The 19,937-nt window shown below is 46.0% G+C and overlaps 9 non-coding genes across 9 annotated transcripts; all 9 read right to left on the bottom strand.

Annotated features, from left to right (window-relative positions):
• Positions 1–1,704: 1,704 nt before the first annotated feature.
• On the bottom strand, positions 1,705–1,895 carry LOC130326368 (U2 spliceosomal RNA). Its single transcript, XR_008870976.1, has one exon. It is a non-coding gene; the product is annotated as a U2 spliceosomal RNA (small nuclear RNA).
• A 2,099-nt stretch (positions 1,896–3,994) lies between these two features.
• Positions 3,995–4,185, bottom strand: LOC130326366 (U2 spliceosomal RNA). Its single transcript, XR_008870975.1, has one exon. It is a non-coding gene; the product is annotated as a U2 spliceosomal RNA (small nuclear RNA).
• Positions 4,186–6,259: 2,074 nt separating this feature from the next.
• On the bottom strand, positions 6,260–6,450 carry LOC130326365 (U2 spliceosomal RNA). The gene has a single exon (XR_008870974.1). It is a non-coding gene; the product is annotated as a U2 spliceosomal RNA (small nuclear RNA).
• Positions 6,451–8,540: 2,090 nt separating this feature from the next.
• Positions 8,541–8,729, bottom strand: LOC130326374 (U2 spliceosomal RNA). The gene has a single exon (XR_008870982.1). It is a non-coding gene; the product is annotated as a U2 spliceosomal RNA (small nuclear RNA).
• Positions 8,730–9,713: 984 nt separating this feature from the next.
• On the bottom strand, positions 9,714–9,904 carry LOC130326379 (U2 spliceosomal RNA). Its single transcript, XR_008870986.1, has one exon. It is a non-coding gene; the product is annotated as a U2 spliceosomal RNA (small nuclear RNA).
• Positions 9,905–11,987: 2,083 nt separating this feature from the next.
• Positions 11,988–12,178, bottom strand: LOC130326377 (U2 spliceosomal RNA). Its single transcript, XR_008870985.1, has one exon. It is a non-coding gene; the product is annotated as a U2 spliceosomal RNA (small nuclear RNA).
• A 2,098-nt stretch (positions 12,179–14,276) lies between these two features.
• LOC130326376 (U2 spliceosomal RNA) lies at positions 14,277–14,467 on the bottom strand. The gene has a single exon (XR_008870984.1). It is a non-coding gene; the product is annotated as a U2 spliceosomal RNA (small nuclear RNA).
• A 2,079-nt stretch (positions 14,468–16,546) lies between these two features.
• On the bottom strand, positions 16,547–16,737 carry LOC130326375 (U2 spliceosomal RNA). The gene has a single exon (XR_008870983.1). It is a non-coding gene; the product is annotated as a U2 spliceosomal RNA (small nuclear RNA).
• Positions 16,738–18,823: 2,086 nt separating this feature from the next.
• LOC130326364 (U2 spliceosomal RNA) lies at positions 18,824–19,014 on the bottom strand. The gene has a single exon (XR_008870973.1). It is a non-coding gene; the product is annotated as a U2 spliceosomal RNA (small nuclear RNA).
• Positions 19,015–19,937: the final 923 nt, after the last annotated feature.

The following is a 19,937-nucleotide window of genomic DNA, read 5'->3' as shown; positions in this document are numbered from 1 at the left end:
AGAGGACATGCCTGCACCCCATTGGACTTACCTGTGTGGGTTAAATCCGGGTTATTTGACAACCTATGGCGGTGATGGTTCTGCTCAGGCAGAGCAGTGCTGATGCTCCTCATAAAGCTGTCGCTGCTGTGAAGGTTCTAGGTGACATCACAAATCCCTATGGTTACATACACAACAAAGCTGGGTTGTTGTTGTTTACACTCTGCAAGGCCTGTGGAAGTGAGTGACATCATAGCACTGTAGTTCTGAGGGTTCTAGATGGATGCAACAATCTCCTGTTGCTTCTATGAAGGCCATAATAGACGACATCACCAAACAGCTCCATAGTCACATACACAGCAAAGGAGAGATGTTGTTTACACCTAGTGATGTCAGTGGTATTGAGTGACATCACAGCACGGTGCTAAGGCTCCTGGGCCTGGACACAGCAGCGGCTGCAATATCTCAACGGAGAATACGTTTATATATATGTGTGTGTGTGCGCGTATATATATATATATATATATATATATATATATATATATATATATATTTCTCCGCCGAAATCACTTTTAAACCCATTTCCACCTTTTTTTCCCTTCTCTTCCTCTTACTTTTTTTTCACGTTTTTTTACGTTTTTCTCCTTTTCGCCTCTTTTCTGGGCGTATTATTCTTCTTTTTCTTCTTTTTTTTCGTCTAATGCATACCCCATCAGTGCAGCAATGCTTATTCAATACCGCCAGCAGATGGAGACACTGGGGGATAATTTTCTAAGGATTTATACTGATTTTTCCTGTCTGAATTTGTCGCACAGAAAGTTGCAGGCCAAATATGTGTGACATTTCTGCGACTTTAGCTTCTAGAGCATTTTTACAACATTATACATAGGTGCTGAATACATAAAAAGCGACTGTTCAGCGACAGACAAGTCGCATCGGCTGAAAGTAGGCCAGAATGTCAGTCCATGTTGGAGCAGGTTTAGATACAGTCTAAAGTATAGATCTCAAAGTCTGTGCACAGAATTTAGCAAGGGCCTCGCACCTTCTGATGCATCAGGTAGGTGCACAATAGCATAGCCTAACCCTCTGTACTTTGGTCTATATTGATGCGGGACATAGACAGCCAGCTGATGACCAATCCATTAGTGCAATGGATGGCTGGAAGCATTTGTCTTTGCCTTTGCAATACCACAGAAGCAATGCATGGTCAATGTACAGCAATGACACACCTGTGTGAACAGCCAGGAGACCCCCCCCCCCCCCCCCCCATGTTATGTTACATAGTTACATAGTTAGTACGGTCGAAAAAAGACATATGTCCATCAAGTTCAACCAGGGAATTAAGGGGTAGGGGTGTGGCGCGATATTGGGGAAGGGATGAGATTTTATATTTCTTCATAAGCATTAATCTTATTTTGTCAATTAGGAACATTCAGCACCCACCCGCTATCAAGGCAGCTGCCTATCATGTCATGCCCTACCTGCACAGGTGTGCTGGCTACTCAAATGATCCAATTAAGGAGGCCATTTAGTCAGCAGCAGCAGAAGTCCTGTGCCTGGACGCTCCAACAGCGGCCAGACACAAGCAGAAGCAGCAGAAGCAGCAGCAGCAGCACCACCTTTTGTTTTTTGGCTGCAGCAGCAAGGCCCACAGGGCTGGCTAGCTGGCTAGCCAGCAAGCAGGTAGCAATGAAAGTAGGAATCTTTCTTTTTAACCCTGTAAGGGGGTGGTGCACTGTACCCGAAGATACTGCCATATCGGGTCAATGCATAGGGCGACGGAAGCAAGCTTCGAAATCGGCCCCCGTTCTCAAAAATCCATTTAATATATGGTCCCCAGATAGGGGACGTATCAGATATTAAACTGATAAGAACAGATACTACACTTGATCTTAGCCAAAAGGCCGAGAAGCGATAACCGTGAAAGGGGCGGGCCCAACAAGGTCCCCTTCATGGGCACTATCACTGCTTGCTGTCAGGGAGGCTGCCAGACAATTTTCCATGCACACTCTGGGCTGGGGGGCAGTCAACCACCAGTACACACAGCAGAACCTAAACCCATACCATTATTGCTAAGCAGCAAGACAGGGGCCCATTGCACTCCCACGGGGCCTTTTTAAATGCAATCCATAACCCGGATTTGCCAGGAACCCTTCTTACTCCTCCTACTTGCATGTGACACTGGGCTTAGGATCTGCATAGGAAACACACACACAAGCACACACCTACCTTTGTTGCCTGCAGATGCCTCCTTGGCTGTCCCCAAACGGTATCAAACCAACACCCACGGGAAGCTGTAAGCATAGAGGACATGCCTGCACCCCATTGGACTTACCTGTGTGGGTTAAATCCGGGTTATTTGACAACCTATGGCGGTGATGGTTCTGCTCAGGCAGAGCAGTGCTGATGCTCCTCATAAAGCTGTCGCTGCTGTGAAGGTTCTAGGTGACATCACAAATCCCTATGGTTACATACACAACAAAGCTGGGTTGTTGTTGTTTACACTCTGCAAGGCCTGTGGAAGTGAGTGACATCATAGCACTGTAGTTCTGAGGGTTCTAGATGGATGCAACAATCTCCTGTTGCTTCTATGAAGGCCATAATAGACGACATCACCAAACAGCTCCATAGTCACATACACAGCAAAGGAGAGATGTTGTTTACACCTAGTGATGTCAGTGGTATTGAGTGACATCACAGCACAGTGCTAAGGCTCCTGGGCCTGGACACAGCAGCGGCTGCAATATCTCAACGGAGAATACGTTTATATATATGTGTGTGTGTGCGTGTATATATATATATATATATATATATATATATATATATATATATATATATATATATTTCTCCGCCGAAATCACTTTTAAACCCATTTCCACCTTTTTTTCCCTTCTCTTCCTCTTACTTTTTTTTCACGTTTTTTTACGTTTTTCTCCTTTTCGCCTCTTTTCTGGGCGTATTATTCTTCTTTTTCTTCTTTTTTTTCGTCTAATGCATACCCCATCAGTGCAGCAATGCTTATTCAATACCGCCAGCAGATGGAGACACTGGGGGATAATTTTCTAAGGATTTATACTGATTTTTCCTGTCTGAATTTGTCGCACAGAAAGTTGCAGGCCAAATATGTGTGACATTTCTGCGACTTTAGCTTCTAGAGCATTTTTACAACATTATACATAGGTGCTGAATACATAAAAAGCGACTGTTCAGCGACAGACAAGTCGCATCGGCTGAAAGTAGGCCAGAATGTCAGTCCATGTTGGAGCAGGTTTAGATACAGTCTAAAGTATAGATCTCAAAGTCTGTGCACAGAATTTAGCAAGGGCCTCGCACCTTCTGATGCATCAGGTAGGTGCACAATAGCATAGCCTAACCCTCTGTACTTTGGTCTATATTGATGCGGGACATAGACAGCCAGCTGATGACCAATCCATTAGTGCAATGGATGGCTGGAAGCATTTGTCTTTGCCTTTGCAATACCACAGAAGCAATGCATGGTCAATGTACAGCAATGACACACCTGTGTGAACAGCCAGGAGACCCCCCCCCCCCCCCCCCATGTTATGTTACATAGTTACATAGTTAGTACGGTCGAAAAAAGACATATGTCCATCAAGTTCAACCAGGGAATTAAGGGGTAGGGGTGTGGCGCGATATTGGGGAAGGGATGAGATTTTATATTTCTTCATAAGCATTAATCTTATTTTGTCAATTAGGAACATTCAGCACCCACCCGCTATCAAGGCAGCTGCCTATCATGTCATGCCCTACCTGCACAGGTGTGCTGGCTACTCAAATGATCCAATTAAGGAGGCCATTTAGTCAGCAGCAGCAGAAGTCCTGTGCCTGGACGCTCCAACAGCGGCCAGACACAAGCAGAAGCAGCAGAAGCAGCAGCAGCAGCACCACCTTTTGTTTTTTGGCTGCAGCAGCAAGGCCCACAGGGCTGGCTAGCTGGCTAGCCAGCAAGCAGGTAGCAATGAAAGTAGGAATCTTTCTTTTTAACCCTGTAAGGGGGTGGTGCACTGTACCCGAAGATACTGCCATATCGGGTCAATGCATAGGGCGACGGAAGCAAGCTTCGAAATCGGCCCCCGTTCTCAAAAATCCATTTAATATATGGTCCCCAGATAGGGGACGTATCAGATATTAAACTGATAAGAACAGATACTACACTTGATCTTAGCCAAAAGGCCGAGAAGCGATAACCGTGAAAGGGGCGGGCCCAACAAGGTCCCCTTCATGGGCACTATCACTGCTTGCTGTCAGGGAGGCTGCCAGACAATTTTCCATGCACACTCTGGGCTGGGGGGCAGTCAACCACCAGTACACACAGCAGAACCTAAACCCATACCATTATTGCTAAGCAGCAAGACAGGGGCCCATTGCACTCCCACGGGGCCTTTTTAAATGCAATCCATAACCCGGATTTGCCAGGAACCCTTCTTACTCCTCCTACTTGCATGTGACACTGGGCTTAGGATCTGCATAGGAAACACACACACAAGCACACACCTACCTTTGTTGCCTGCAGATGCCTCCTTGGCTGTCCCCAAACGGTATCAAACCAACACCCACGGGAAGCTGTAAGCATAGAGGACATGCCTGCACCCCATTGGACTTACCTGTGTGGGTTAAATCCGGGTTATTTGACAACCTATGGCGGTGATGGTTCTGCTCAGGCAGAGCAGTGCTGATGCTCCTCATAAAGCTGTCGCTGCTGTGAAGGTTCTAGGTGACATCACAAATCCCTATGGTTACATACACAACAAAGCTGGGTTGTTGTTGTTTACACTCTGCAAGGCCTGTGGAAGTGAGTGACATCATAGCACTGTAGTTCTGAGGGTTCTAGATGGATGCAACAATCTCCTGTTGCTTCTATGAAGGCCATAATAGACGACATCACCAAACAGCTCCATAGTCACATACACAGCAAAGGAGAGATGTTGTTTACACCTAGTGATGTCAGTGGTATTGAGTGACATCACAGCACAGTGCTAAGGCTCCTGGGCCTGGACACAGCAGCGGCTGCAATATCTCAACGGAGAATACGTTTATATATATGTGTGTGTGTGCGCGTATATATATATATATATATATATATATATATTTCTCCGCCGAAATCACTTTTAAACCCATTTCCACCTTTTTTTCCCTTCTCTTCCTCTTACTTTTTTTTCACGTTTTTTTACGTTTTTCTCCTTTTCGCCTCTTTTCTGGGCGTATTATTCTTCTTTTTCTTCTTTTTTTTCGTCTAATGCATACCCCATCAGTGCAGCAATGCTTATTCAATACCGCCAGCAGATGGAGACACTGGGGGATAATTTTCTAAGGATTTATACTGATTTTTCCTGTCTGAATTTGTCGCACAGAAAGTTGCAGGCCAAATATGTGTGACATTTCTGCGACTTTAGCTTCTAGAGCATTTTTACAACATTATACATAGGTGCTGAATACATAAAAAGCGACTGTTCAGCGACAGACAAGTCGCATCGGCTGAAAGTAGGCCAGAATGTCAGTCCATGTTGGAGCAGGTTTAGATACAGTCTAAAGTATAGATCTCAAAGTCTGTGCACAGAATTTAGCAAGGGCCTCGCACCTTCTGATGCATCAGGTAGGTGCACAATAGCATAGCCTAACCCTCTGTACTTTGGTCTATATTGATGCGGGACATAGACAGCCAGCTGATGACCAATCCATTAGTGCAATGGATGGCTGGAAGCATTTGTCTTTGCCTTTGCAATACCACAGAAGCAATGCATGGTCAATGTACAGCAATGACACACCTGTGTGAACAGCCAGGAGACCCCCCCCCCCCCCCCCATGTTATGTTACATAGTTACATAGTTAGTACGGTCGAAAAAAGACATATGTCCATCAAGTTCAACCAGGGAATTAAGGGGTAGGGGTGTGGCGCGATATTGGGGAAGGGATGAGATTTTATATTTCTTCATAAGCATTAATCTTATTTTGTCAATTAGGAACATTCAGCACCCACCCGCTATCAAGGCAGCTGCCTATCATGTCATGCCCTACCTGCACAGGTGTGCTGGCTACTCAAATGATCCAATTAAGGAGGCCATTTAGTCAGCAGCAGCAGAAGTCCTGTGCCTGGACGCTCCAACAGCGGCCAGACACAAGCAGAAGCAGCAGAAGCAGCAGCAGCAGCACCACCTTTTGTTTTTTGGCTGCAGCAGCAAGGCCCACAGGGCTGGCTAGCTGGCTAGCCAGCAAGCAGGTAGCAATGAAAGTAGGAATCTTTCTTTTTAACCCTGTAAGGGGGTGGTGCACTGTACCCGAAGATACTGCCATATCGGGTCAATGCATAGGGCGACGGAAGCAAGCTTCGAAATCGGCCCCCGTTCTCAAAAATCCATTTAATATATGGTCCCCAGATAGGGGACGTATCAGATATTAAACTGATAAGAACAGATACTACACTTGATCTTAGCCAAAAGGCCGAGAAGCGATAACCGTGAAAGGGGCGGGCCCAACAAGGTCCCCTTCATGGGCACTATCACTGCTTGCTGTCAGGGAGGCTGCCAGACAATTTTCCATGCACACTCTGGGCTGGGGGGCAGTCAACCACCAGTACACACAGCAGAACCTAAACCCATACCATTATTGCTAAGCAGCAAGACAGGGGCCCATTGCACTCCCACGGGGCCTTTTTAAATGCAATCCATAACCCGGATTTGCCAGGAACCCTTCTTACTCCTCCTACTTGCATGTGACACTGGGCTTAGGATCTGCATAGGAAACACACACACAAGCACACACCTACCTTTGTTGCCTGCAGATGCCTCCTTGGCTGTCCCCAAACGGTATCAAACCAACACCCACGGGAAGCTGTAAGCATAGAGGACATGCCTGCACCCCATTGGACTTACCTGTGTGGGTTAAATCCGGGTTATTTGACAACCTATGGCGGTGATGGTTCTGCTCAGGCAGAGCAGTGCTGATGCTCCTCATAAAGCTGTCGCTGCTGTGAAGGTTCTAGGTGACATCACAAATCCCTATGGTTACATACACAACAAAGCTGGGTTGTTGTTGTTTACACTCTGCAAGGCCTGTGGAAGTGAGTGACATCATAGCACTGTAGTTCTGAGGGTTCTAGATGGATGCAACAATCTCCTGTTGCTTCTATGAAGGCCATAATAGACGACATCACCAAACAGCTCCATAGTCACATACACAGCAAAGGAGAGATGTTGTTTACACCTAGTGATGTCAGTGGTATTGAGTGACATCACAGCACAGTGCTAAGGCTCCTGGGCCTGGACACAGCAGCGGCTGCAATATCTCAACGGAGAATACGTTTATATATATGTGTGTGTGTGCGCGTATATATATATATATATATATATATATATATATATATATATATATATTTCTCCGCCGAAATCACTTTTAAACCCATTTCCACCTTTTTTTCCCTTCTCTTCCTCTTACTTTTTTTTCACGTTTTTTTACGTTTTTCTCCTTTTCGCCTCTTTTCTGGGCGTATTATTCTTCTTTTTCTTCTTTTTTTTCGTCTAATGCATACCCCATCAGTGCAGCAATGCTTATTCAATACCGCCAGCAGATGGAGACACTGGGGGATAATTTTCTAAGGATTTATACTGATTTTTCCTGTCTGAATTTGTCGCACAGAAAGTTGCAGGCCAAATATGTGTGACATTTCTGCGACTTTAGCTTCTAGAGCATTTTTACAACATTATACATGGGTGCTGAATACATAAAAAGCGACTGTTCAGCGACAGACAAGTCGCATCGGCTGAAAGTAGGCCAGAATGTCAGTCCATGTTGGAGCAGGTTTAGATACAGTCTAAAGTATAGATCTCAAAGTCTGTGCACAGAATTTAGCAAGGGCCTCGCACCTTCTGATGCATCAGGTAGGTGCACAATAGCATAGCCTAACCCTCTGTACTTTGGTCTATATTGATGCGGGACATAGACAGCCAGCTGATGACCAATCCATTAGTGCAATGGATGGCTGGAAGCATTTGTCTTTGCCTTTGCAATACCACAGAAGCAATGCATGGTCAATGTACAGCAATGACACACCTGTGTGAACAGCCAGGAGACCCCCCCCCCCCCCCCCATGTTATGTTACATAGTTACATAGTTAGTACGGTCGAAAAAAGACATATGTCCATCAAGTTCAACCAGGGAATTAAGGGGTAGGGGTGTGGCGCGATATTGGGGAAGGGATGAGATTTTATATTTCTTCATAAGCATTAATCTTATTTTGTCAATTAGGAACATTCAGCACCCACCCGCTATCAAGGCAGCTGCCTATCATGTCATGCCCTACCTGCACAGGTGTGCTGGCTACTCAAATGATCCAATTAAGGAGGCCATTTAGTCAGCAGCAGCAGAAGTCCTGTGCCTGGACGCTCCAACAGCGGCCAGACACAAGCAGAAGCAGCAGAAGCAGCAGCAGCAGCACCACCTTTTGTTTTTTGGCTGCAGCAGCAAGGCCCACAGGGCTGGCTAGCTGGCTAGCCAGCAAGCAGGTAGCAATGAAAGTAGGAATCTTTCTTTTTAACCCTGTAAGGGGGTGGTGCACTGTACCCGAAGATACTGCCATATCGGGTCAATGCATAGGGCGACGGAAGCAAGCTTCGAAATCGGCCCCCGTTCTCAAAAATCCATTTAATATATGGTCCCCAGATAGGGGACGTATCAGATATTAAACTGATAAGAACAGATACTACACTTGATCAGTGCAGCAATGCTTATTCAATACCGCCAGCAGATGGAGACACTGGGGGATAATTTTCTAAGGATTTATACTGATTTTTCCTGTCTGAATTTGTCGCACAGAAAGTTGCAGGCCAAATATGTGTGACATTTCTGCGACTTTAGCTTCTAGAGCATTTTTACAACATTATACATAGGTGCTGAATACATAAAAAGCGACTGTTCAGCGACAGACAAGTCGCATCGGCTGAAAGTAGGCCAGAATGTCAGTCCATGTTGGAGCAGGTTTAGATACAGTCTAAAGTATAGATCTCAAAGTCTGTGCACAGAATTTAGCAAGGGCCTCGCACCTTCTGATGCATCAGGTAGGTGCACAATAGCATAGCCTAACCCTCTGTACTTTGGTCTATATTGATGCGGGACATAGACAGCCAGCTGATGACCAATCCATTAGTGCAATGGATGGCTGGAAGCATTTGTCTTTGCCTTTGCAATACCACAGAAGCAATGCATGGTCAATGTACAGCAATGACACACCTGTGTGAACAGCCAGGAGACCCCCCCCCCCCCCCCCATGTTATGTTACATAGTTACATAGTTAGTACGGTCGAAAAAAGACATATGTCCATCAAGTTCAACCAGGGAATTAAGGGGTAGGGGTGTGGCGCGATATTGGGGAAGGGATGAGATTTTATATTTCTTCATAAGCATTAATCTTATTTTGTCAATTAGGAACATTCAGCACCCACCCGCTATCAAGGCAGCTGCCTATCATGTCATGCCCTACCTGCACAGGTGTGCTGGCTACTCAAATGATCCAATTAAGGAGGCCATTTAGTCAGCAGCAGCAGAAGTCCTGTGCCTGGACGCTCCAACAGCGGCCAGACACAAGCAGAAGCAGCAGAAGCAGCAGCAGCACCACCTTTTGTTTTTTGGCTGCAGCAGCAAGGCCCACAGGGCTGGCTAGCTGGCTAGCCAGCAAGCAGGTAGCAATGAAAGTAGGAATCTTTCTTTTTAACCCTGTAAGGGGGTGGTGCACTGTACCCGAAGATACTGCCATATCGGGTCAATGCATAGGGCGACGGAAGCAAGCTTCGAAATCGGCCCCCGTTCTCAAAAATCCATTTAATATATGGTCCCCAGATAGGGGACGTATCAGATATTAAACTGATAAGAACAGATACTACACTTGATCTTAGCCAAAAGGCCGAGAAGCGATAACCGTGAAAGGGGCGGGCCCAACAAGGTCCCCTTCATGGGCACTATCACTGCTTGCTGTCAGGGAGGCTGCCAGACAATTTTCCATGCACACTCTGGGCTGGGGGGCAGTCAACCACCAGTACACACAGCAGAACCTAAACCCATACCATTATTGCTAAGCAGCAAGACAGGGGCCCATTGCACTCCCACGGGGCCTTTTTAAATGCAATCCATAACCCGGATTTGCCAGGAACCCTTCTTACTCCTCCTACTTGCATGTGACACTGGGCTTAGGATCTGCATAGGAAACACACACACAAGCACACACCTACCTTTGTTGCCTGCAGATGCCTCCTTGGCTGTCCCCAAACGGTATCAAACCAACACCCACGGGAAGCTGTAAGCATAGAGGACATGCCTGCACCCCATTGGACTTACCTGTGTGGGTTAAATCCGGGTTATTTGACAACCTATGGCGGTGATGGTTCTGCTCAGGCAGAGCAGTGCTGATGCTCCTCATAAAGCTGTCGCTGCTGTGAAGGTTCTAGGTGACATCACAAATCCCTATGGTTACATACACAACAAAGCTGGGTTGTTGTTGTTTACACTCTGCAAGGCCTGTGGAAGTGAGTGACATCATAGCACTGTAGTTCTGAGGGTTCTAGATGGATGCAACAATCTCCTGTTGCTTCTATGAAGGCCATAATAGACGACATCACCAAACAGCTCCATAGTCACATACACAGCAAAGGAGAGATGTTGTTTACACCTAGTGATGTCAGTGGTATTGAGTGACATCACAGCACAGTGCTAAGGCTCCTGGGCCTGGACACAGCAGCGGCTGCAATATCTCAACGGAGAATACGTTTATATATATGTGTGTGTGTGCGCGTATATATATATATATATATATATATATATATATATATATATTTCTCCGCCGAAATCACTTTTAAACCCATTTCCACCTTTTTTTCCCTTCTCTTCCTCTTACTTTTTTTTCACGTTTTTTTACGTTTTTCTCCTTTTCGCCTCTTTTCTGGGCGTATTATTCTTCTTTTTCTTCTTTTTTTTCGTCTAATGCATACCCCATCAGTGCAGCAATGCTTATTCAATACCGCCAGCAGATGGAGACACTGGGGGATAATTTTCTAAGGATTTATACTGATTTTTCCTGTCTGAATTTGTCGCACAGAAAGTTGCAGGCCAAATATGTGTGACATTTCTGCGACTTTAGCTTCTAGAGCATTTTTACAACATTATACATAGGTGCTGAATACATAAAAAGCGACTGTTCAGCGACAGACAAGTCGCATCGGCTGAAAGTAGGCCAGAATGTCAGTCCATGTTGGAGCAGGTTTAGATACAGTCTAAAGTATAGATCTCAAAGTCTGTGCACAGAATTTAGCAAGGGCCTCGCACCTTCTGATGCATCAGGTAGGTGCACAATAGCATAGCCTAACCCTCTGTACTTTGGTCTATATTGATGCGGGACATAGACAGCCAGCTGATGACCAATCCATTAGTGCAATGGATGGCTGGAAGCATTTGTCTTTGCCTTTGCAATACCACAGAAGCAATGCATGGTCAATGTACAGCAATGACACACCTGTGTGAACAGCCAGGAGACCCCCCCCCCCCCCCCATGTTATGTTACATAGTTACATAGTTAGTACGGTCGAAAAAAGACATATGTCCATCAAGTTCAACCAGGGAATTAAGGGGTAGGGGTGTGGCGCGATATTGGGGAAGGGATGAGATTTTATATTTCTTCATAAGCATTAATCTTATTTTGTCAATTAGGAACATTCAGCACCCACCCGCTATCAAGGCAGCTGCCTATCATGTCATGCCCTACCTGCACAGGTGTGCTGGCTACTCAAATGATCCAATTAAGGAGGCCATTTAGTCAGCAGCAGCAGAAGTCCTGTGCCTGGACGCTCCAACAGCGGCCAGACACAAGCAGAAGCAGCAGAAGCAGCAGCAGCAGCACCACCTTTTGTTTTTTGGCTGCAGCAGCAAGGCCCACAGGGCTGGCTAGCTGGCTAGCCAGCAAGCAGGTAGCAATGAAAGTAGGAATCTTTCTTTTTAACCCTGTAAGGGGGTGGTGCACTGTACCCGAAGATACTGCCATATCGGGTCAATGCATAGGGCGACGGAAGCAAGCTTCGAAATCGGCCCCCGTTCTCAAAAATCCATTTAATATATGGTCCCCAGATAGGGGACGTATCAGATATTAAACTGATAAGAACAGATACTACACTTGATCTTAGCCAAAAGGCCGAGAAGCGATAACCGTGAAAGGGGCGGGCCCAACAAGGTCCCCTTCATGGGCACTATCACTGCTTGCTGTCAGGGAGGCTGCCAGACAATTTTCCATGCACACTCTGGGCTGGGGGGCAGTCAACCACCAGTACACACAGCAGAACCTAAACCCATACCATTATTGCTAAGCAGCAAGACAGGGGCCCATTGCACTCCCACGGGGCCTTTTTAAATGCAATCCATAACCCGGATTTGCCAGGAACCCTTCTTACTCCTCCTACTTGCATGTGACACTGGGCTTAGGATCTGCATAGGAAACACACACACAAGCACACACCTACCTTTGTTGCCTGCAGATGCCTCCTTGGCTGTCCCCAAACGGTATCAAACCAACACCCACGGGAAGCTGTAAGCATAGAGGACATGCCTGCACCCCATTGGACTTACCTGTGTGGGTTAAATCCGGGTTATTTGACAACCTATGGCGGTGATGGTTCTGCTCAGGCAGAGCAGTGCTGATGCTCCTCATAAAGCTGTCGCTGCTGTGAAGGTTCTAGGTGACATCACAAATCCCTATGGTTACATACACAACAAAGCTGGGTTGTTGTTGTTTACACTCTGCAAGGCCTGTGGAAGTGAGTGACATCATAGCACTGTAGTTCTGAGGGTTCTAGATGGATGCAACAATCTCCTGTTGCTTCTATGAAGGCCATAATAGACGACATCACCAAACAGCTCCATAGTCACATACACAGCAAAGGAGAGATGTTGTTTACACCTAGTGATGTCAGTGGTATTGAGTGACATCACAGCACAGTGCTAAGGCTCCTGGGCCTGGACACAGCAGCGGCTGCAATATCTCAACGGAGAATACGTTTATATATATGTGTGTGTGCGCGTATATATATATATATATATATATATATATATATATATATATATATATATATATTTCTCCGCCGAAATCACTTTTAAACCCATTTCCACCTTTTTTTCCCTTCTCTTCCTCTTACTTTTTTTTCACGTTTTTTTACGTTTTTCTCCTTTTCGCCTCTTTTCTGGGCGTATTATTCTTCTTTTTCTTCTTTTTTTTCGTCTAATGCATACCCCATCAGTGCAGCAATGCTTATTCAATACCGCCAGCAGATGGAGACACTGGGGGATAATTTTCTAAGGATTTATACTGATTTTTCCTGTCTGAATTTGTCGCACAGAAAGTTGCAGGCCAAATATGTGTGACATTTCTGCGACTTTAGCTTCTAGAGCATTTTTACAACATTATACATAGGTGCTGAATACATAAAAAGCGACTGTTCAGCGACAGACAAGTCGCATCGGCTGAAAGTAGGCCAGAATGTCAGTCCATGTTGGAGCAGGTTTAGATACAGTCTAAAGTATAGATCTCAAAGTCTGTGCACAGAATTTAGCAAGGGCCTCGCACCTTCTGATGCATCAGGTAGGTGCACAATAGCATAGCCTAACCCTCTGTACTTTGGTCTATATTGATGCGGGACATAGACAGCCAGCTGATGACCAATCCATTAGTGCAATGGATGGCTGGAAGCATTTGTCTTTGCCTTTGCAATACCACAGAAGCAATGCATGGTCAATGTACAGCAATGACACACCTGTGTGAACAGCCAGGAGACCCCCCCCCCCCCCCCCCCCCATGTTATGTTACATAGTTACATAGTTAGTACGGTCGAAAAAAGACATATGTCCATCAAGTTCAACCAGGGAATTAAGGGGTAGGGGTGTGGCGCGATATTGGGGAAGGGATGAGATTTTATATTTCTTCATAAGCATTAATCTTATTTTGTCAATTAGGAACATTCAGCACCCACCCGCTATCAAGGCAGCTGCCTATCATGTCATGCCCTACCTGCACAGGTGTGCTGGCTACTCAAATGATCCAATTAAGGAGGCCATTTAGTCAGCAGCAGCAGAAGTCCTGTGCCTGGACGCTCCAACAGCGGCCAGACACAAGCAGAAGCAGCAGAAGCAGCAGCAGCAGCACCACCTTTTGTTTTTTGGCTGCAGCAGCAAGGCCCACAGGGCTGGCTAGCTGGCTAGCCAGCAAGCAGGTAGCAATGAAAGTAGGAATCTTTCTTTTTAACCCTGTAAGGGGGTGGTGCACTGTACCCGAAGATACTGCCATATCGGGTCAATGCATAGGGCGACGGAAGCAAGCTTCGAAATCGGCCCCCGTTCTCAAAAATCCATTTAATATATGGTCCCCAGATAGGGGACGTATCAGATATTAAACTGATAAGAACAGATACTACACTTGATCTTAGCCAAAAGGCCGAGAAGCGATAACCGTGAAAGGGGCGGGCCCAACAAGGTCCCCTTCATGGGCACTATCACTGCTTGCTGTCAGGGAGGCTGCCAGACAATTTTCCATGCACACTCTGGGCTGGGGGGCAGTCAACCACCAGTACACACAGCAGAACCTAAACCCATACCATTATTGCTAAGCAGCAAGACAGGGGCCCATTGCACTCCCACGGGGCCTTTTTAAATGCAATCCATAACCCGGATTTGCCAGGAACCCTTCTTACTCCTCCTACTTGCATGTGACACTGGGCTTAGGATCTGCATAGGAAACACACACACAAGCACACACCTACCTTTGTTGCCTGCAGATGCCTCCTTGGCTGTCCCCAAACGGTATCAAACCAACACCCACGGGAAGCTGTAAGCATAGAGGACATGCCTGCACCCCATTGGACTTACCTGTGTGGGTTAAATCCGGGTTATTTGACAACCTATGGCGGTGATGGTTCTGCTCAGGCAGAGCAGTGCTGATGCTCCTCATAAAGCTGTCGCTGCTGTGAAGGTTCTAGGTGACATCACAAATCCCTATGGTTACATACACAACAAAGCTGGGTTGTTGTTGTTTACACTCTGCAAGGCCTGTGGAAGTGAGTGACATCATAGCACTGTAGTTCTGAGGGTTCTAGATGGATGCAACAATCTCCTGTTGCTTCTATGAAGGCCATAATAGACGACATCACCAAACAGCTCCATAGTCACATACACAGCAAAGGAGAGATGTTGTTTACACCTAGTGATGTCAGTGGTATTGAGTGACATCACAGCACAGTGCTAAGGCTCCTGGGCCTGGACACAGCAGCGGCTGCAATATCTCAACGGAGAATACGTTTATATATATGTGTGTGTGTGCGCGTATATATATATATATATATATATATATATATATATATATATATATTTCTCCGCCGAAATCACTTTTAAACCCATTTCCACCTTTTTTTCCCTTCTCTTCCTCTTACTTTTTTTTCACGTTTTTTTACGTTTTTCTCCTTTTCGCCTCTTTTCTGGGCGTATTATTCTTCTTTTTCTTCTTTTTTTTCGTCTAATGCATACCCCATCAGTGCAGCAATGCTTATTCAATACCGCCAGCAGATGGAGACACTGGGGGATAATTTTCTAAGGATTTATACTGATTTTTCCTGTCTGAATTTGTCGCACAGAAAGTTGCAGGCCAAATATGTGTGACATTTCTGCGACTTTAGCTTCTAGAGCATTTTTACAACATTATACATAGGTGCTGAATACATAAAAAGCGACTGTTCAGCGACAGACAAGTCGCATCGGCTGAAAGTAGGCCAGAATGTCAGTCCATGTTGGAGCAGGTTTAGATACAGTCTAAAGTATAGATCTCAAAGTCTGTGCACAGAATTTAGCAAGGGCCTCGCACCTTCTGATGCATCAGGTAGGTGCACAATAGCATAGCCTAACCCTCTGTACTTTGGTCTATATTGATGCGGGACATAGACAGCCAGCTGATGACCAATCCATTAGTGCAATGGATGGCTGGAAGCATTTGTCTTTGCCTTTGCAATACCACAGAAGCAATGCATGGTCAATGTACAGCAATGACACACCTGTGTGAACAGCCAGGAGACCCCCCCCATGTTATGTTACATAGTTACATAGTTAGTACGGTCGAAAAAAGACATATGTCCATCAAGTTCAACCAGGGAATTAAGGGGTAGGGGTGTGGCGCGATATTGGGGAAGGGATGAGATTTTATATTTCTTCATAAGCATTAATCTTATTTTGTCAATTAGGAACATTCAGCACCCACCCGCTATCAAGGCAGCTGCCTATCATGTCATGCCCTACCTGCACAGGTGTGCTGGCTACTCAAATGATCCAATTAAGGAGGCCATTTAGTCAGCAGCAGCAGAAGTCCTGTGCCTGGACGCTCCAACAGCGGCCAGACACAAGCAGAAGCAGCAGAAGCAGCAGCAGCAGCACCACCTTTTGTTTTTTGGCTGCAGCAGCAAGGCCCACAGGGCTGGCTAGCTGGCTAGCCAGCAAGCAGGTAGCAATGAAAGTAGGAATCTTTCTTTTTAACCCTGTAAGGGGGTGGTGCACTGTACCCGAAGATACTGCCATATCGGGTCAATGCATAGGGCGACGGAAGCAAGCTTCGAAATCGGCCCCCGTTCTCAAAAATCCATTTAATATATGGTCCCCAGATAGGGGACGTATCAGATATTAAACTGATAAGAACAGATACTACACTTGATCTTAGCCAAAAGGCCGAGAAGCGATAACCGTGAAAGGGGCGGGCCCAACAAGGTCCCCTTCATGGGCACTATCACTGCTTGCTGTCAGGGAGGCTGCCAGACAATTTTCCATGCACACTCTGGGCTGGGGGGCAGTCAACCACCAGTACACACAGCAGAACCTAAACCCATACCATTATTGCTAAGCAGCAAGACAGGGGCCCATTGCACTCCCACGGGGCCTTTTTAAATGCAATCCATAACCCGGATTTGCCAGGAACCCTTCTTACTCCTCCTACTTGCATGTGACACTGGGCTTAGGATCTGCATAGGAAACACACACACAAGCACACACCTACCTTTGTTGCCTGCAGATGCCTCCTTGGCTGTCCCCAAACGGTATCAAACCAACACCCACGGGAAGCTGTAAGCATAGAGGACATGCCTGCACCCCATTGGACTTACCTGTGTGGGTTAAATCCGGGTTATTTGACAACCTATGGCGGTGATGGTTCTGCTCAGGCAGAGCAGTGCTGATGCTCCTCATAAAGCTGTCGCTGCTGTGAAGGTTCTAGGTGACATCACAAATCCCTATGGTTACATACACAACAAAGCTGGGTTGTTGTTGTTTACACTCTGCAAGGCCTGTGGAAGTGAGTGACATCATAGCACTGTAGTTCTGAGGGTTCTAGATGGATGCAACAATCTCCTGTTGCTTCTATGAAGGCCATAATAGACGACATCACCAAACAGCTCCATAGTCACATACACAGCAAAGGAGAGATGTTGTTTACACCTAGTGATGTCAGTGGTATTGAGTGACATCACAGCACAGTGCTAAGGCTCCTGGGCCTGGACACAGCAGCGGCTGCAATATCTCAACGGAGAATACGTTTATATATATGTGTGTGTGTGCGCGTATATATATATATATATATATATATATATATATATATATATATATATATATTTCTCCGCCGAAATCACTTTTAAACCCATTTCCACCTTTTTTTCCCTTCTCTTCCTCTTACTTTTTTTTCACGTTTTTTTACGTTTTTCTCCTTTTCGCCTCTTTTCTGGGCGTATTATTCTTCTTTTTCTTCTTTTTTTTCGTCTAATGCATACCCCATCAGTGCAGCAATGCTTATTCAATACCGCCAGCAGATGGAGACACTGGGGGATAATTTTCTAAGGATTTATACTGATTTTTCCTGTCTGAATTTGTCGCACAGAAAGTTGCAGGCCAAATATGTGTGACATTTCTGCGACTTTAGCTTCTAGAGCATTTTTACAACATTATACATAGGTGCTGAATACATAAAAAGCGACTGTTCAGCGACAGACAAGTCGCATCGGCTGAAAGTAGGCCAGAATGTCAGTCCATGTTGGAGCAGGTTTAGATACAGTCTAAAGTATAGATCTCAAAGTCTGTGCACAGAATTTAGCAAGGGCCTCGCACCTTCTGATGCATCAGGTAGGTGCACAATAGCATAGCCTAACCCTCTGTACTTTGGTCTATATTGATGCGGGACATAGACAGCCAGCTGATGACCAATCCATTAGTGCAATGGATGGCTGGAAGCATTTGTCTTTGCCTTTGCAATACCACAGAAGCAATGCATGGTCAATGTACAGCAATGACACACCTGTGTGAACAGCCAGGAGACCCCCCCCCATGTTATGTTACATAGTTACATAGTTAGTACGGTCGAAAAAAGACATATGTCCATCAAGTTCAACCAGGGAATTAAGGGGTAGGGGTGTGGCGCGATATTGGGGAAGGGATGAGATTTTATATTTCTTCATAAGCATTAATCTTATTTTGTCAATTAGGAACATTCAGCACCCACCCGCTATCAAGGCAGCTGCCTATCATGTCATGCCCTACCTGCACAGGTGTGCTGGCTACTCAAATGATCCAATTAAGGAGGCCATTTAGTCAGCAGCAGCAGAAGTCCTGTGCCTGGACGCTCCAACAGCGGCCAGACACAAGCAGAAGCAGCAGAAGCAGCAGCAGCAGCACCACCTTTTGTTTTTTGGCTGCAGCAGCAAGGCCCACAGGGCTGGCTAGCTGGCTAGCCAGCAAGCAGGTAGCAATGAAAGTAGGAATCTTTCTTTTTAACCCTGTAAGGGGGTGGTGCACTGTACCCGAAGATACTGCCATATCGGGTCAATGCATAGGGCGACGGAAGCAAGCTTCGAAATCGGCCCCCGTTCTCAAAAATCCATTTAATATATGGTCCCCAGATAGGGGACGTATCAGATATTAAACTGATAAGAACAGATACTACACTTGATCTTAGCCAAAAGGCCGAGAAGCGATAACCGTGAAAGGGGCGGGCCCAACAAGGTCCCCTTCATGGGCACTATCACTGCTTGCTGTCAGGGAGGCTGCCAGACAATTTTCCATGCACACTCTGGGCTGGGGGGCAGTCAACCACCAGTACACACAGCAGAACCTAAACCCATACCATTATTGCTAAGCAGCAAGACAGGGGCCCATTGCACTCCCACGGGGCCTTTTTAAATGCAATCCATAACCCGGATTTGCCAGGAACCCTTCTTACTCCTCCTACTTGCATGTGACACTGGGCTTAGGATCTGCATAGGAAACACACACACAAGCACACACCTACCTTTGTTGCCTGCAGATGCCTCCTTGGCTGTCCCCAAACGGTATCAAACCAACACCCACGGGAAGCTGTAAGCATAGAGGACATGCCTGCACCCCATTGGACTTACCTGTGTGGGTTAAATCCGGGTTATTTGACAACCTATGGCGGTGATGGTTCTGCTCAGGCAGAGCAGTGCTGATGCTCCTCATAAAGCTGTCGCTGCTGTGAAGGTTCTAGGTGACATCACAAATCCCTATGGTTACATACACAACAAAGCTGGGTTGTTGTTGTTTACACTCTGCAAGGCCTGTGGAAGTGAGTGACATCATAGCACTGTAGTTCTGAGGGTTCTAGATGGATGCAACAATCTCCTGTTGCTTCTATGAAGGCCGTAATAGACGACATCACCAAACAGCTCCATAGTCACATACACAGCAAAGGAGAGATGTTGTTTACACCTAGTGATGTCAGTGGTATTGAGTGACATCACAGCACAGTGCTAAGGCTCCTGGGCCTGGACACAGCAGCGGCTGCAATATCTCAACGGAGAATACGTTTATATATATGTGTGTGTGTGCGCGTATATATATATATATATATATATATATATATATATATATATATTTCTCCG

The sequence above is a fragment of the Hyla sarda genome, unplaced genomic scaffold, assembly GCF_029499605.1.
Source record: "Hyla sarda isolate aHylSar1 unplaced genomic scaffold, aHylSar1.hap1 scaffold_2840, whole genome shotgun sequence".
Classification (NCBI taxonomy): Eukaryota; Metazoa; Chordata; class Amphibia; order Anura; family Hylidae; genus Hyla; species Hyla sarda.
Note: the sequence above shows the minus strand (reverse complement) of the source record. Positions and strands in the feature narration are given on the sequence as shown.